This window comes from Helicoverpa zea, chromosome 7 (genome assembly GCF_022581195.2).
Source record: "Helicoverpa zea isolate HzStark_Cry1AcR chromosome 7, ilHelZeax1.1, whole genome shotgun sequence".
In the NCBI taxonomy this organism is placed as follows: Eukaryota; Metazoa; Arthropoda; class Insecta; order Lepidoptera; family Noctuidae; genus Helicoverpa; species Helicoverpa zea.
Window position 1 is genome coordinate 363,962 of NC_061458.1, and position 13,932 is coordinate 377,893.

The window sequence follows — 13,932 nt, forward strand, 5'->3', positions numbered from 1 at the left end:
TTTATTTTATTGTAAAAAGTTTTTTTTTGGATTTTCAGTGACAAGCACAATTGTCACTATCCGCATAAGTGGAAAGTTCTCATCAATACGAATAATATAAGCGCAAACACGAGGTAGTTCACATATTCAGCTGTCAAGTTCCCTCGCCCTTATCTGGTCTCCATCATCAAATCAGCTTCAAACCTTCACTGTTGCAAAGGTCTATTCAATACAAACAATATAAGCACAAACAGGAGGTAGTTTACATATTCGGTTGTCGAGTTCCCTCGACCTTCTTTCGTCTCCATCATCAGGTCAGCTCCAAATCTATACTGTTGCATAGTGTTATAAGACATACACCTTATAGTCAAGTTTTTATCCTGCGCATGGCTACAACTTTCAAAAGTTGCCCTGGATTTCTCAGGGTTTCCATCATCAGATCCTGACCTGACGATTATGGGACCACCTGTGAGGTATACCCTATCAAACAAAAAAATAATTTAGTAAAATAGTCCATAAATAGTCCTATGAACGATGTTTTCATAACGGCGCCTGAACAATTTTTAAAGCATTTTTTTCATATGAAGGTGTAAAAAAAATAAATTAGAGAGTATGCCATATTTTTTTAAAGATTTTTATCTTTTTTTTGAGATACGTCACATTGTTATAGGACGTGGGGCAATTTTGATCCATCTTCTTTACTTGTTTTATTGTAGTTTTTCATATTTCTAATCATAGATTTGTCAAAATGATACAACTTATTTTCATAACCTTTTGGTTTCAGATACTGTGCAGGTACAATTCTTTTAGTTCGTAGATTTCTGTTCATTAATAGTTCACTAGGTGTTAAGTTGGTATCAGCTACTGGTGACGCTCTATACATTAATAAAGCTAATCTATAATCAGTTTTATCCTCATAACATTTTAATAACATTTTTTTAGCAATTTGAACTGCTCGTTCAGCTAGACCGTTTGATTGGGGATATCTAGGGCTTGAAAAAGTAAATTTGAATCCCCAGTCCAAGGCAAATTGTCTACATTCCCTGGAATCAAAAGGCACATGATCCGCCACTATTTCACTTGGGATTCCAAAGTTAGAAAAAACATCAATGAGAACATTAATAACACATTTTGCTGATTTACTAGTGACATACTTAATATCCAACCACTTAGAAAAATAATCATAAATAACTAGATATGCTTTGTTTTTGAAGTCCATAATATCTATACCTAATTTAGAGAAGGGTAGATCAGGAATACAATGAGGCAGTAATGGTTCCTTAACATTATTGTTTTGATACATTTGACAAGGATAACATTTCTTTACAAATTCCTCAATATGATTGTCTATGTACGGCCAATAATACAATTGTCGAGCAAGTCGTTTCATTTTATTTGTACCAATGTGACCTTCGTGTAAACTAGATATAACAGACAGTCTTAACCCTTTAGGAACAATTAAACGGTCTCTATAAAACACTAATTCATTATCTAGTGTGAGTTCTCCTCTTAACTTATAATAGCTTTGCAAATTATCTGTTATATGTTTGGTTGTGGGCCAACCATTTTTAATAAATTCTCTTAATTTTAATAATTCACTATCATCAGAACTTGCTTCTGTCAATTGCTTTTTCTGTTCATCAGTACATTCTAAATTTTTAGATAAACCAATACAGTGTATAACCTCATGCATATATGTTTCATCTATATTTTCACATTTTTGATAAGATCTAGATAAAAGGTCAGCAATGTACAAAAATTTACCTTGTAGGTACTTGAACTCAATATTATATTTTAATAATTTAAGTTTCAGTCTCTGTAATCTAGGAGATGGGATTTCATGCAAATGTTTTTTTAAAAGGCTTTCTAATGGTTTATGGTCATTGTAAACAGTGACCTTACGGCCATAAATATAATAGTGAAATTTCTTTGTAGCCCAGACTATACTTAAAAGTTCTTTTTCAATTTGAGAGAAATTCCTTTCCGCAGAAGTTAAGCTTCTTGAAGCAAATGAGACAGGTTTGTTGTTTTGTAAAAGACAGCATCCAAGACCTTCTTGAGATGCATCACACTGAATTACTATGGGCAGGTTATTATTGAAATTTTGTAAAACTGGGGCTTGTGTAAGCATTTTCTTAATATTAGCAAAAACATTATCATGGACAACAGTCCATAACCAATCAGTATCTTTTTTTAATAATTGCTGTAGGCATGATGCAACATTAGCCATGTTAGGAATAAATTTTCGCAAGTAATTGACCATACCAAGGAATATTTGTAATTCCTTTTTATTCTTTGGAGTTTTCATATTAACAATGGCATTCACTCGTTCAGGGTCAATTTTCATGCCATTTTCAGAGAAAATATGACCAAAATATTTAACCTCCTTAAGTTTATACTGAAATTTATCACTATTAAAACGAACATTATGTTCTTTCGCTCTTTGAAAGACTTTGTTTAAAATATCATCATGCTCGCGTTCATTCTCCCCACATATTAATAAATCATCACAGTAAACTACTACTCCAGGTATGTCACCAAAGGCTGATTCACTATATTTTTGAAAAATTTCAGGTGCAATAGATAGACCAAAAGGCAAACGCAGAAATTTAAAACAGCCATACGGGCTGTTAAAACAACAATAGTCAGAAGAATCTTCAGTTAACTTAATATTATAAAATCCATCGGAAAGATCTAGAACTGAGAAATACTTTTTGTTACATAACTTGGATACAATTTCTTCTAATGTAGGAATTAAATGATACTCTCTCAGTAAAACCTTGTTTAAATCTTTGGGATCTAGACATATTCTTAAAGAACCATCCTTTTTCTCTACAATAACTAAGTTGCTTACAAAATTCTTGGGGTGTTCTACCTTTGCAATGACTTTGTGCTTCACCAGAGCTTCCAACTTGTCTGCGAGTCGTTCCATGAGTGCATTAGGCACACGACGAGGCGGTCTCACCACAGGCTCCGCACCTGGTTGAATGCGCAGCTGCAATGGACTCTTAAATTCACCAACACCCTGAAACAGTTTGCGGTTCTTATTAATAATTATATCTTTATTATTTAAACTATTAAGAGTATGAACATTGTTCTCTTTTATAAATCCCAGTTGACACAGAGACCCCAAGCCCAGAATAGGTTTGACCTTTTTATTAATTACTATGAATTCAGTTAAAAAAAAATTCTCCTCATTATTAAAAATCTTTAATTGTACTTTACCTAAAGGATAAATTTTGCCCCCACCAAAGACCTCTATTACAGTTTTTGTCTCAGATAACTTAATATTTGTTTCATCATCGACAATTTTCATCACATCTCCAAAACTCAAGACGTTAATCTGAGCCCCTGTGTCACATTTAAAACTGACTCTTTTATTATTAACACGTATAGTTTCTGTCCATTCATTTGTTTTAAGATTAATTGAGGCTACTAGTCACAAATCATGTATTTTATTGTCAGATGTGTCAAAATTAATGTTATTGACCTTATTATGTGATGCAGTGCAACCACGAGCAAAGTGATTCATTTTTTTACATTTGGTACATGTTTTACCATAGGCGGGGCATTGCCTCGGTCCATGTTCTGAGTTACATTTCTTACAAAGATAATATGTGCTATTATACTGACGATTACTTTTAATATATGACCTATCTCTATTAAACGGATACTTAACTTTCCCCTCCTCTGCTGAAGCCGGCTGAGTCGTTGTTTTTGCTCCATGCACCTGTTGAACTTCTGTGTTGCTCAGCATCTTGATGTGCTCTCTTGATAGTTCTCCAGCTCGGCAGATATCCACTGCTCGCATTACTGTTAAGTCCTTCACTTCTAAAAGTTTCTGTTGGAGCCTTTGATCCCGTACACCAATGACAATTCTGTCTCGCAGCATTCTGTCCTTTTGTTCACCGAAATTGCAATTCTCAGCGAGTTTTCTAATTACCGTGTAGAATGCGTCAAACGATTCGCCATCTTGCTGATATCTTTTGTTAAAATTGTAACTGTTAATAACCTCACTTTGCTTGGGCTTGAAATACTCATCAAATAGTAGTAAAATTTCTTCAAGCTTTATTTTTTCTTCATTTGTCTTCAGCACGTTAAAATATAGCTCCTGCGCCTGCTGCCCGATGCAGTTAAGTAAAATGGCCGCCTTCCTTGTCTCCGTAATTTTCTCAAACCCAGCAGCCATGAGAAAAATTTTAAAACTTTGTTTGAATCGTTGCCACTGGGGCCAACAGTCCTCTAAATTGTCCAACATCATGCCTTGTGGCATCTTGTATTCCACAGCTCCCACACCCATGTTGCCCATGTTGTCTACCGATTTTTCTTCGGCCATTGTTAGGTATTGTTTTATCCAAAATAATCCTTAGTCCTGGTTCTTCAACGGCTGCGCCATGTAACGAGGTCGAACAATAAAATAGTATTGACGTTTTTATGTTGTTTATTTTATTATTACAATCCACTTAATTGTACTTATTACTAATTTAATATAAGATACGCAGAGGACGATATGGCCGTGCAGGCGTGCGCTGACCAGAGAGAAAGAGGGTTGGTGGAGGCGGAAGTGTTTAATGAAATATTTAATAAATGTCAATGTCAGTGTCAAATGTCAATTTTATGTTTGGATACACTCCGCTACAAATATTGTTTGAAAAGCTAACATTTTCACTATTGTGGTTTCAGTGGTATTGATTTGGATTACGTTTATTTAACTTTACAGTATACCTTTGGGTTAAGACATTGTTGGCCACAATGTCCAGAGCGTGGTTGGTTACTTACTTTTTGTGTTTTCTTACTTATTTACCTAAATGTTGATACTTTAATAATCAAAAGTATTTTTTAAACGAAAGTTTTGATTTGTATACCGCATAAAATTTTCTATTTAAACCAATCTACCACTGACTACATTAAAAAGCAAAAATCCTAAAGCCAGTAAGTGACAATTAATCCCCTTCAAAAAGACTATTTTCCTTTCCAACAAAGTTATTTTTATCTTTTCTTGCGTCAGGCCGAAATATCTCCAACCGTGATTTGGCATATTCTATGATGGATGGTCCCAAACCCTTTATAAGTTCAGAAAAACATCTTTCGTTTCCTTATTTTAGGAAATTACTATGTCCAAGAATAATACATCCATCTTTCGTACAAAAGATTAATTTTTTATTTTTATGAATAACCCCGTATGATAAATATACACCTATTTGTAAATTCCTATGTAAGTATAATGTAAAGAATTAAATTGTATTGACATGTTCCGTTGTAAAATATAAAAAGTTTGGGAATTGTACATTTCGTTTTATTTTTTAATCCCATAAATACCCCTTCAGTATTTATGAACTTGAAACTGTTTATATCAATAAGTAGCAATTAGTTCGTTCTGTTCAGGTTATATTCAGACATTTTACTTCACAATGCGTTTGATTGGGGCTACGCTTTACGTATGCAAATTCAGTAGGAATCGTTGCGCTGAAAAATGCATTTACCGCAGCGTTCTGAAGTATTTGCTGCAATCGAATGGAGCCACTCAAATATACGTGCGTAGTTCTCGACTTGAAAAGTAATTGCTTTGTGTTTTGATGGTCGTGGGGGATAGAGAGAGAAAAATGCTTAAACGATCTGAAATAGACTGATTAAGATAGGGTAATGATTCTATTGATTAAAGTATACTAGGATTCAGGATTGTTTCGGTTATGTGGCAGAGTTTGCATATTTTTTTCCAGCTACAAATGTAATTTCGTGGAAGTAAAACATCACAACACGCTACACTAGTATTAAAAAAACATCCAGTGCAACTATATCCAAAACAAATGGAGGCAAACAAGCAAAACAAAATGAATGGAATAAAATAAATATTTTTGTTATACTGTATCAACAAAAACGTCCACTGTGTTCGTAAAAGCTGTGAAAGTTAAACCACTGGCAGTCGGAACAAACAGGATGGTCGCTCAGTAAATACTGCTTATACGAGGAATGTAATAATGTTTTAATTAATTGTTCATTTTATTCTATTTGCTTAGCGGAATGTGGAATAAAAGTGTACACTGCAAACTGTTTATTGTTGAGCTGTTCCCTTTTATTTGCAATTTGCCAAGCTCTTATGATTCTCTTAAGTTTCATTTTGCCGCAACTTTGTTTATTTAAATTCATTTTAAAATAATATATCTGCATTTGTTCTTATTATTATATATCTTGTTAAGATTAGTTTCTTTGTTCATATATAAATGGTAAAGTATTAAATAAAATACCGCTTTTAGCGATGGAACCACCAGCATTGCTGCCTACATTTGTTTTTCAATAATATGTTTTAACAAATATTCCAGTCTCAAGAAAACCTCTTTTGAATCCGCAACTCAATCACTTACACTATCGTCCACATAAAGTTAGTATATAGGTTTCATAGTCTTCGAGTGCCCACCAACCAATCTCATTTCCTTCTTCCTAAGACATTTCACTTTATCAAGGTCCCTAAATACCATTACAACTTTGGTTTCAATAGTCCATTGCTCCTATATCTGTAGTTCTTTAACCTTCAATAAAATATCTCCTCCGGTACAAATTACATCTACTACAAAGTGATTCATGTTCCAGATTTCGACTCCCTAATCTTCGTGTTTTACTTAGTATTTTAGTATCTCAGCCTCTTTTGCGATTACAATAAGATTAACAGTTTATACAAGAGGATTACTGATTGCTTCTCAATTGAATTGTACTTAATTTTGTGATGTATTGTTTAGGATGGAATTTTTACTCGTTTTTGTGACTATTGAGGTAAATTTAGAGACTATATCATTGCCATAATATTAGGTAAATGAGCCATCCGTGTGAGGTATATAGGTATAGTACTAGCATTTTCATTGATAGGTAAACCTCTCTGATTAATTCTTTTGGAACCAAATATTCTTTCATTGGTTGACCCAGCCTGTATACACCCTGTTCATTCTTAAATCTACAAATGACTTCAAATCGTGACTGATTGATAACTCCACAAAATCCCCTAAAGAACAAATACAAGTCCTCTGTACTACAATCGTCAATCCAGTCTTTCTTTTATACGAACGCTCACAAAGACTCCATTTTATCTCCGACTGTAAATCTAAAGTTCCGCGCATAGTATTGCCTGTCCCATAACCGAATAAACCTCGAGTCTCCTAATTAATCTCCTGGGTGGTTTGCATTTTGTACGAAACTCTAGGTGGTAACATCGCGCATAAAATTACAATAAAACAGAGTTATCTACCGTAATGGCTGCCGGTTTTATTTATAGCACCTGCGTCGATAAATTCAAAGATGTTGCTTGTTTGGATGTGTTGGTTTTATGGCTTTATTTTCATACTTGACTTGTTCGACTGGAAGTAATGCTGGGTACGTAGGGGCTGAATGCTTAATGAAATCACTAAGTGTGTCAACATCAATTGTTTACGGGTTTCGCTGATATTATTTCCTCTATCGTTAAATTAATATGTTATTAAGATGTTTTCTTAGGAATTCATTTTTGTTTTTATAGAATCATTTTACAATCTTTCTGATATGTTTTATGTTTGTTTGGTAAATGTGACAGCGAAACAAAGAGCCCAAAATTTTCTTCGAAAATAAAAAGTCCCGCCTTATAAGTAGACAAAAAGAACCATTATTTAGTAGATACAACAGATAGTGAACAAAGTTAATTAAGGGCTGATTTTTCAATCGCCAGATATATTTATCTGAGGAATATGTTTGACGTTTTGACAGCTTTTGTATGGAAAATATGTCAAACCGCCATATTTATTCCTCAGATAGAAGTTATCTGATGATTGAAAAATCAGCCCTTAGGCAATTTATCTTTCTCACAGCAAAATCACTAAGCGTATATTTAGCTGTATCAACTTTATGAATAAATAAACATTTCACATTCAACGCTAAGATGAAGCCGTGAATGCAATTAGTGGATAGCTGTTGACATAGGTAATAAATCATTAGCGAACACTCAAGCGATTATGACACCTGTGTTCATGAGTGTAAAGTTGTAATTGCATTGTGCTGCAGACAGCTGCCGAGGAAGCTTGCTTGAGAATTCCTAGTTTTGACATTCATATTTAATGCGGTGATGAATGCGCGTATGTAGTCGTTTCTCATAATAAGACAGTAGTTGACAAGTGAATGTTCACTGTTATTGTTATTCCTTTTGTTAAACTTTTCAGGAATTAACACGGAAAAGCCCAGTTGATTACGTGTTTATTATTGCTTTCCATACTTCTACGCTGAAAATTATTTGTGACACAGAATCTCTGGTTTTTGATAGTTTAAAAATAACAGTCAATATCAAAATGTACACCTTAATTAACACAAAATTCAAGTAGACGCTTAAATGCTTACCTTTTCTTCTCTAAGTACTACCTTTAATTTGTCACATCATTTGGCAACCCATATCACACATACTTTCGAAAGAAATCATAAAGGAATATTGTTATACTGCCAAAAGCCCAGAAAATTGTCCGGACCAGGTGTCCCACATTGAAATTCGGTCAGCTGAATATCTTTACATAATGCACGAGGTAACACGTCAAACGTTTCTGTTCCAGACGTAGTTTATACTAATATATGAAAAGAACTATAAATAAAAACTCTTTGGTTTTGACAGTTGTAAAGTTTGGAATAATATTGGAGATTATAGTATCTAGTCTACTAAATACTAGATGAATTCTAATCTTTAGTTATTTTTAGGGCCTGTTAAAATAGCTGATTGATAACTATTGTTAGTCAATATAGTGAGAATTGCTAAATGTTTGACTAACCGCACTAAGTGCGGTACTGATAGTCAAATGAGTAATGAAAAACATTATTAAAAATTATTAAGAAACTTTATCCAAAATATTCATTTTCAAAATTAACTTTTTAACATAACTTAATTCACAGGTTTTAGTATATCCAAATTCACACCCCATTTAATTACTGGTAGGAAAATTACGAACAAAATAAATTACATTCGGCTAAGCATAAAACGGTTGATAAAAGATAATACTGTTACTGCTGCCATTATCTTCCCTTTGTCTTATATTAAGAACCTTAGTAATTACTAGTAATTACCGAGTAAGGTATTATTTACCTTGTTAGGTAAATTGTGGGTATCATGTTATCTGGGAGCTGGTTTTTGAGGTAAGTTTTTGTAAAATACTGGTAATTAGCTGTATTTAGTTACGCTAGAATCTGAGTCCTCCTGAGAATTTGCTGTTCCCCCCGGTTCCACCTACGTAACGAGGGAATTGTTTCCCGCATCTGGATAAAAAGTAGTCTTGGTCCCTTCTCAGACTCCTTGACTGGCTGCTCAGTAGTTTTGACGTTGAAGCCTGACAGGTAAACAGACGTAGCCCTTTCATATTAATACAATTAGTAAGTATTGACAATTGTAATAATTTAGATATGTGTAATTTCCTTCCCTTGTGATTCTATCAATTTTAACAATCGTATTTCATTCATTTGACCTTAGTGTTTACATTCTAGTCTTTATTTCCATTCCCATTATATTATCTAACGTAGATAGTTATAGGTATAAATAATTATTGAAACAATACCATTTCCTCGAACAATTTTGTAGGCAGTGTATTCGATTAAACTGTTACTGATGCGATATAGAATCGATATTCAATACAGTTCTTGTGAATTTCGATACAATTAAAGGGATAAATACCGCTGCGGTATCGTTACAGTGGATTCTCATTATTGTGATATTTTATTGTTTCATCAGCCGTGGAAATTGTTGGTCCAATCACTTCATATTTGCACAAAGCGATCATATTCGTACGTAGTTGGTTTTCCAAAATGTGTGGTTATTTTGTCTCATCATTATTTAATAATATCAACGTTACGGGCATTTTGATTTGAGATAGTTTAATTACATATGTGCAGAAATAGAGATTTCAGTATGGTACTGAAGAAATTCAGGAAAATGCGAAAAATAAGAATATTTGTTACCTCTCATACGCATTTTGATACTACTGAAACTAAAATATTTATGTTAAGTACTTAATATTTGCTTCACGATACATACCCAAACTTATAAAAAGTCCAACAAAAATCTTATACAAAGTGATTCAAAAGAAATTTTATTATTCGAGTACAACATTCAATTGACGTTTCACTTACCCGGGCACGTCAAATACCCGGGTGTAAGTGTGATCGAGGCATTCGACCCGGATAAACGCTATTTTATTTCGGGAAACACACTTATTTTCTTTTACATATTACATCTGGATTTCTTTAAAAGGTTTGTAACTTCTGATATCGATACCTACGTTATTATTTTATTTGGTAACTTAGTTCCTTGTATGTTGCTTTGGAATATAATTCCTAGATGCCACTGTAGGTAATAAGGCTTGCCAGTATTTAAAACACCAATTTCAACAGAGATTGGTGTCAAAGATAATAGAGTTCACAAACTATGCCGCTAAATCTAAATCGGCAATTACAGAAATTGAAAGTTACCCTACATTATTACAGGTATTTAGTAGATAATAGCCGTAATACAGTCTCTTTTAATCTATTCGAGTAAAAACAGAGATATCGAATAACCGCCCCAAAAATTCATTACATCACTATTTACTTTTTCAGTATTTTTGTACAGTTTTTTGTAGCAAAACAAAGGGCGAGTGGTTTCAACATTTTTCAATGGAGTGAATATTTTTTTCAAGCTCTTCAATCTATTCAGGGTTGCTGATAGAATCCCAAATTGGATCAACGTTTCCTATGGTTATGTTGCTATAGGTTTGGTGCCGAAAATTCCACTTAAATAATCGGGGCCTATATGGAGTGCTAGAGTCGGAATGAATCGTATGAGGCGAACTAGTTGCAGCAATTGAAATGCGGCCCAAAAATGGAATTTGTAGGTATGAAAAAAGTAACAATACAATATTAGGTAAGGTATTAACTGTGACTATAAATAAGATACGGTTTTCTTTTGATCTTTTTCTGAAATCGTTTTGCAAACAAGCATAGCTTTGTTTGTGCTTTTCTTATATTTTTATGAGCGAGTGCAGCGTTAGAATTTGCATTCTTTCTATTTTGTGTATCAGTTTTTACATATTTTTTACATAAAGAATTCTTGTAAAATAAGTACTGGAATATCCATTTTAACAGAAAACCAAGGTAAACATCAAACTTATTACTTAAAACTTATACCTACATCAAAATTGCAACGCTCCAAAATTGGAGAACCACAAAAACATTAATTAAAACTTTCAAGAATGTAATAAACAAATCTATGCAATCAAACAACTGTTAAACTAAAGTAAAACATTTCAAATTAAAGCCACATAAAATAACAAAATTCTGAAGCAACACCAATTTTATACATGTACCTATATACCATAGGGTTTTCCCAGAAGGCGGGAAGTGACGTAGGTGGACAACACACAACTACCCACGTAATCAAACGATGTACTAATTAAGGGCCGTGTAGCCCGCGGCACTCTCGTGTTTAGCTAAACGGACAATGTGACAATTTTATGAAAACATCCTCCCAAAAATGAAAAGGTGACGGTTTCAAAAGTTAATCGGAGGGATATAAATGGATGGTTGGTTGACCTTTATTTTATTAAATCAATGTTCTTTTGTTTTTAGATTAAGATGTCAAGCTGTCGTTACAGGTAATTCCAATCTTATCTGCGACGTTTGCTGCGGGCTAGAATTTATACAAGGGTAAAAATATCAGAACGTTTTAGAAATAAACTTGCAAGAAATCGTTTGGTACGCGCTATGAAAAAGAGCAGCTTAGCCTCAATTCAATGAAAATCTGTATTATATACTTGAGTATGTACAGATTATGCCATTGATAGTCTAATTATTCATCCTAATTGTATCTCCGTAATAAGTCAAATTCAAATTCAAATTCAAAATCTTTATTGCGAACTAAAGTAAGTCATCGATAAATAAATATCGACTCACTTGAATCACGTTTTAATTCCGTGGCTCACTATTGACAATTTTCCACCAACTGACACTACACACTATTGGATGCTTTGATCCGCGTGATATTTAAATTTTGTAGATTTAACACACACACTGATTCCCAATAAAAAGAACAAATTCAAAACACAAAGAGATAAATCCATCAAACAAAACATCAAAACAGAATCAGATACCTTTTTACAAAGCAATTATGAAAAGCAAGCAAACGAGCCAATTGCCGATAAAAGCCGAATTAATTCAACTTTCGTCGAATTGGACTCTTGAAGGGAATTCTGATGCCTCACCTTCGACCTTTTCGTGGAATTCTAGGGTCCAGCTGACCCTTTGTAACGCCTTACTAAACTTTTGTTATTGAAATTGTCATTTACATATCGATTTACACTCGAATGCTTCATCGAAATTGTGACTCGATTGACAAATCTGATCTCGTTAATTGTGGCGATAATTTAGTTAGACAGTGTGGTTTGAATATTCTATTTCAGTACACTTCAGTCAGCTAGAAAGCTCTTAATTTGGGTGAAATATTAGAAATAATAACGCCACAAAATTGAATACTTTAAACGTAAACAGAATTCGCAGCAAAACAGTGTGGCATTTCACATTCATAATGTCGAATATATTAAGATTTTTCTACTTGACCCAATTTTTCCCCGCAGAGTCACAACAGTGACATTATATCTTCATTAAATTACTTTAGTAAGCCGACAATGGGTCGCTCTCACTTCACCGCAGTGTACTTGTCTCATAAGATGGCTTTGAGGCACGACACAATCTCAAGTAGCCTCTTTTGAAGAACCTTATATACGCCGAAAATTATAGATAAATATATTGTAATACTTTATTATAATAGACAAGAGATATAGTAACAAGTCTAGTAAAGATAGATCTAGTAGAGAGGTCTTCTGAGTAGTAAATTCATGATAAATAGTTTGAGGTCCCTCGACTTACTGAAATGAAATTTTACCCCCCTGAAATGCGATAACAGGACTGGAAATTAGAAACAGACATTTTGTATAGGTAGTATTTACTAGCGTCCCTGCCGGCTTAGTAATATTTCTAAACTTTCCTTCAAAATAATTTAATCTATTTATGAACAGTGATATGAAGATCAATTAAGTTAATATGGAGTTCATCGCGACCGAAGATATTTATTATAAACGCGGCCAAGGATTTTGTTTTACAAAATGTATAGGGTATTTTACTAGCCAAGTCAGCAAATAACTTTAATTTGTACAAAGATCACAGAAAAGTGCCTTCAATACAAAACGACAAAATTCCCCTAAATCCCCTCCTTTAATGATCAAAGAAATAATTAAATCAAAAACAGTCCTTCAGAAATCTCAAATAATCGGGACAGCGAAGAAATACCTTCCTACCTTTATATATTCTTATATACTTGTATATTCCCTTTTATATAAGACAACAATACATAGTGGGGGTGTATGGAGGCGAACCGTCTTCGATCTTACTATTAGTTCAGGACTGGCCAATTACTGATGGTCACAGTACAGTCATGTACGAGTAAGTAATCAGATATTTCATTGTAATGGACTCGTTTGCTGTTTGTGGGCAGAATAAGGTAATTTTGTATTAATGAGTAAATAATAATCGGGTTTGAGATCATAAAATAGGTATTCCTTTTATACACCTGTACCTGAAGAAAGGTATGGCAGTTGATCTGAGATTATTATATTAATGGGTCAAATTATTGAACTTTGTATTTTTTTTTTTTTTTTTATGAAATGAATCGCTAAACTTACAGTTCATTTCATACCAAAAACGTATAATCACTAAGTGATTGCAAGTTTTGGTGTCTAAGTTCAAACACCGAGTGGATGATCATCAATCAAAATGTTAATTTGCTGTCGTTAGTTTTAGTGAACTTTAGTTCTAACAAACTGAAGGTCAAATGCTAACTGCTAGATTGAATGATGGCCTGTAAGTTTAAATTACTGGTGGTTTTGTATCTATATATTTTATTGTGGAGTGTAAAGTGAGGTAGTAGTGGGAAGT